Source organism: Eulemur rufifrons, chromosome 7 (assembly GCF_041146395.1).
Source record: "Eulemur rufifrons isolate Redbay chromosome 7, OSU_ERuf_1, whole genome shotgun sequence".
In the NCBI taxonomy this organism is placed as follows: Eukaryota; Metazoa; Chordata; class Mammalia; order Primates; family Lemuridae; genus Eulemur; species Eulemur rufifrons.
The window spans coordinates 216,639,198-216,643,798 of NC_090989.1; the positions used below are offsets into that span (position 1 = coordinate 216,639,198).

The window sequence follows — 4,601 nt, forward strand, 5'->3', positions numbered from 1 at the left end:
TGTTCAGCCAATCAGAGCAAAGCACAGGGCTTTTGCTGGGAATTCTGGCACGCAGATGTTCCCCTTCCTCCTAGAGAGCATGAAAGCCTGAAAATGCTGCAGCCATTGACAAGAGGAGCCCCGTAGATGCTGATAGAAGCAAAATCAAGACACTGATGAGAAAACAGAGCCAGAGCTAGGATCAAACCCCCCTGGGAGCCCCAAAAATTCACGTAGCCAATCCGCAAAGGATGCGTATGATTTGGACAGGAAAAGAGGAAAAGGGAAAATATTAACAGTAGACAAATGACAGGAATCTGGAAAGAATGTGCAGCATTTCAACAATGGCCCTTTGCAATTATTTTAAATCTGTTTCCCTTTGCTTGGCTCAAGCGGAGAATTTGTATTCATTCAACGTGAAACATTGACCTTATCATAATACTGATTCTGCGTGAGAGGTTGGCTGTGCAGGCGTGGTTCCAGTCCTCAAAGAATTTAAACCTGGGCGGAGGGGCAAAAAGGTAAACCACCAACTACAGGAGAGGAGGGATGGAGCCCTCTTTCAGCCCTAGGGTCTGTGGAGGGGAGAAGAGTTTGGAGGAGGAGATATTTTCTGAATTCCTGCCGGGGAGGAATTATTATCCACATTGTTATAAATATGGATATATAAATTATATTTTTATATATATATTTATTTTATATATAAAATATGTAAGTATAAGTTAAATGTTTGGGTGCCTCCAAAACACTTTAAGCCTGAGAGAGATGTGATTGTGATCTGAGTCACACATGGTTACACCTTTTGTTTCTCAGATTAGAGATTAATTCAATTCCTTATTTTTCTTGTTCTGTACAATGACTAAAGAGAATTAAAAAGGTCAGGAACAAAATCCTCCTGCCTTCTTCATTAATGACCTTTGCTATAGATTAACTTCCTCTTTGTCGTCCTGCTTTGTTCAGACCAGATCATAGAAAATTCACAACTATTACACCCACTGTAAAAATTGTTAAATGTACCCTTCCCAAAAAGAAGCACTGCCAATAACCAACCAAACCGCTGTAATTATGCATCAACCTTGTATGAAAACGTTGTAATCCTGCTAAAAACCCTTCTGACTCTGCCTGTATAAATGAAATTTTAACTTCCCCCCTTTCGAACACTGGCTCCATTCCTTCAGAGTGGGTGTTTCCAGGTGGGCCATCCTCAAACCCTGTGCTTGAATTAACTCTCTTTAAATTAGATTCTGACCCTTTTGATTATTGTAGGTTGACATTGTATATAGATAAGGAGACTCAAGTACGTGAGCAAAAATGGCACATACCGAGTGAGACAATTATTGTCTTTACTGATAAGCCAGAAAGATAAGGTTCTGCCTTTCTTTTACACATTCCTTTAAGGAATGCCTAAGATCACAAAAGCAACTAGCAGGCAAGATAGTCTGGGGTTGAATCCTGGTCTGTCTGGCTTCCAAATCTTGCTGAAGACTCCCACTTCTCCAAGTGTGGTCTGTGGTGCACCGGCACCAGCCAGCAGCAAGACTGGCTACATAAGTTGTGTGGCCCTGGGCAAAATAAGAATATGGGCCCCTGCTCAAAAGGAGGGAAAAAAGTACCACTAACTATACTAAAATATCACACTAAGCGTTCTCTTTTCTTCCACAGCTGCTCAACTTGTCACGGTGTTTTATATTGGCCACTCAATGTCATTCTACATAAAGAAACACTTTAAATGACTAGCCTTTAGTCATTTAAATGACACGTATTTACCATTTGTCTATTTTTTTTTTTTTTTTGGAGACAGAGTCTTGCTTTGTTGCCCGGGCTAGAGTGAGTGCCGTGGCGTCAGCCTAGCTCACAGCAACCTCAAACTCCTGGGCTTAAGCGATCCTACCGCCTCAGCCTCCCGAGTAGCTGGGACTACAGGCATGCGCCGCCATGCCCGGCTAATTTTTTCTATATATATTTTAGTTGGCCAGATAATTGCTTTCTATTTTTAGTAGAGACGGGGTCTCGCTCTTGCTCAGGCTGGTCTCGAACTCCTGACCTTGAGCGATCCACCCGCCTCGGCCTCCCAGAGTGCTAGGATTACAGGCGCCATTTGTCTTTTTAATCAAGCAATGCCAATTTTAAATGCAAAAATATGAACATTTAATTCATAATGTGGAATCACTGAAATGACACAACTGTGTTTTGTAACTTGTACACAAGTGTATGTTTGTTCTTACCCGAACAGTGGAAACACTGAGCAAGGTAACTGGACTGTTTTTATTTTACTTCTTATTAAGCACACATTCTACTGCCAATCTCTACCTTCTGCTTCCTGATGAATAAGGAGGGACTGAAAGGAAAAGGAACTTTCTCTTCTCTTCCAAGTCATAATTTTCAGCACCAGTGGTTGGCTAATATAGGGAAGTAACACAGGAAGCGTATGATAGAGTTCTCTGTCATTCCTGTCTCTTAGAACATCACTGCCTTCTTTCTGTGTTCACAGGAAGTTCTGGTGTCAACGGTAAGCATGGCTTCTCCAGGTGTCGGTGCCCCCACCTTTACTAAGTCACGGCCATAACACACCACCCTGTCTGTGCTTCGGGACTTGCTGAACTCCCACTCAGGGGACATCCCAAGCACTATATGCGAATGGGTGGCAAAAGACAGTGGACACCCATACGCATACTGCACTACATGCATCTCTTCTATTCTCGTGCTGCCTGTATTGTTCCATTGGACTTTACTTACAAAACACAAGTTCAAATTTAAAATTATTAAGAATTGTCAGGTGACAGCAGTGCATGAAACCAAGCTCAGGGCCCTGGTGACTGCATAGGTGACAGCCTGTGAAGCTGGCTTTGCCTGGGAGCTTGCTAGGAATGCAGGTTCTCGCTCTTTCCATGCCTAGTGCAGCCATGTATACTCCCAAGAAGCATCTGAAGCGGGTAGCAGCTCCAAAGCATTGGATGCTGGATAAATTGACCGTTGTGTTTTCTCCCCATCCGTCCACCAGTGTCTCTCATTTATCATTTCCCTAAGGAACAGGCTTAAGTATGCCCTGACGGGAGACAAAGTAAAGATCTGCATGCAGTGGGTCATTAATGTTGATGGCAAGGTCCGAACAGCTATAACCTACCCTGCTGGTTTTATGGATGTCATCAGCATTGACAAGACCAGAGAGAATTTCCATCTGATTTTACGACACCAAGGGTCGCTTTGCTGTTCATCGTATCACACCTGAGGAGACCAAGTACAAATTGTGCAAAGTGAGAAAAATCTTTGTGGGCACAAAAGGAACCCCTTACCTGTGACCCCTGATGCTCACACCATCCGCTATCCTGTCCCCTCATCAAGGTGAATGACACCATTCAGAGTGATTTGGAGACTGGCAAGATTACCGATTTCATTAAGTCTGACACTGGTATAACCACCTGTATGGTGACGGGAGGTGCTAACCTGGGAAGAACTGGTGTGATCACTCACAGAGAAAGACATCCTCGGTCTTTTGAAAGATGCCAATGGCAACAGCTTTGCCACTCAGCTCTCCACATTTTTGTTATTGGCCTAGGCAACAAACCATGCATTGCTCTTTCCAGAGGAAAATGTATCCGGCTCACCATTGCGAAAGAGAGGGACTGGTGGCCAAACAGAGCAGCAGTGGGTGAAATGGTCTCTAGGTGACATGTTAAAAAGGTCTTTGTACTTAATTAAAGACAATACAGCATGAAAAAAAAAAATGCAGGTTCTCAGCCCTGCCCCTGCCCCCGCCCCACCCCTGTCCCACCCTCACCCCAGACCTGCTGAGTCAGAAACTGCATCTTAATAAGATTCCCAGGTGGGTTCTTTGTTAAAGTTCAGGAAGCCGGATTCTGACTTTACTCCGGTAGACAAGTGAAAGTGTTTTCTCTGGTCTGCCCCGCCCCTCTCTTCTAAGCTTGGGTCCCTAGGTGTAGCTCCCCGGAATCTTACCAACCCTGCTGGTTTTTCTGAAAACCTATTTATGAGGCTTTGTTCAAATCTCAGGTTTCATCTGCCTTCCATCCATCCATCCAAGTCTTTTGTATATTCATGAATTCTTGTGGCAAGAAATAAACCACAAAGAACATCTAAAAGGAGCTTTCCTTTTAAAGGCCAATTTTAAGGGCTGGGCCAGAGGCAGAGCCCCCCAAAAGATGAAAGCCTTGCTAATTAACATGTCAATGTGTAGCAGAGATGCTTTCATTATTGAGAATTCAAAAGTGAGAAGAATCCTGTTTATTCCCTCTGTTTGCTATTTAATTCCATTTATTTCCCTGTTTTTGCTAGTCATGCTGTTGCCCCGAGCAGATGAGGATTCTCTATACTCTTCTTTCTACTTTTGCTTGAGAGTTTTCATGGTAAAAATTTTAAAAAATGATAATAACACCCACCTTCAAAATCTTTTTTTTCTTTTCTTAAGAGATGGGGTCTTTCTCTGTCACCCAGGGTGGAGTGCAGTGGCACGTTCATAGTAAACTGCAACCTTAAGCCTCCTGCCTCAGCCCCCTGAGTAGCTGGGACTACAGGTGTGCACCATCATGCCTGGCTAATTTTTTTTTTTTTAAACGGGGTCATGCTATATTGCCCAGGTTGGTCTTGAACTCTCAGCCTCAAGT

The 4,601-nt window shown here is 43.5% G+C and overlaps 1 pseudogene; it reads left to right on the forward strand.

The window, feature by feature from the left end:
- Positions 1-2,882: 2,882 nt before the first annotated feature.
- LOC138385942 (small ribosomal subunit protein eS4, X isoform-like) lies at positions 2,883-3,648 on the forward strand (annotated as a pseudogene).
- The last annotated feature ends 953 nt before the right edge of the window (positions 3,649-4,601 follow it).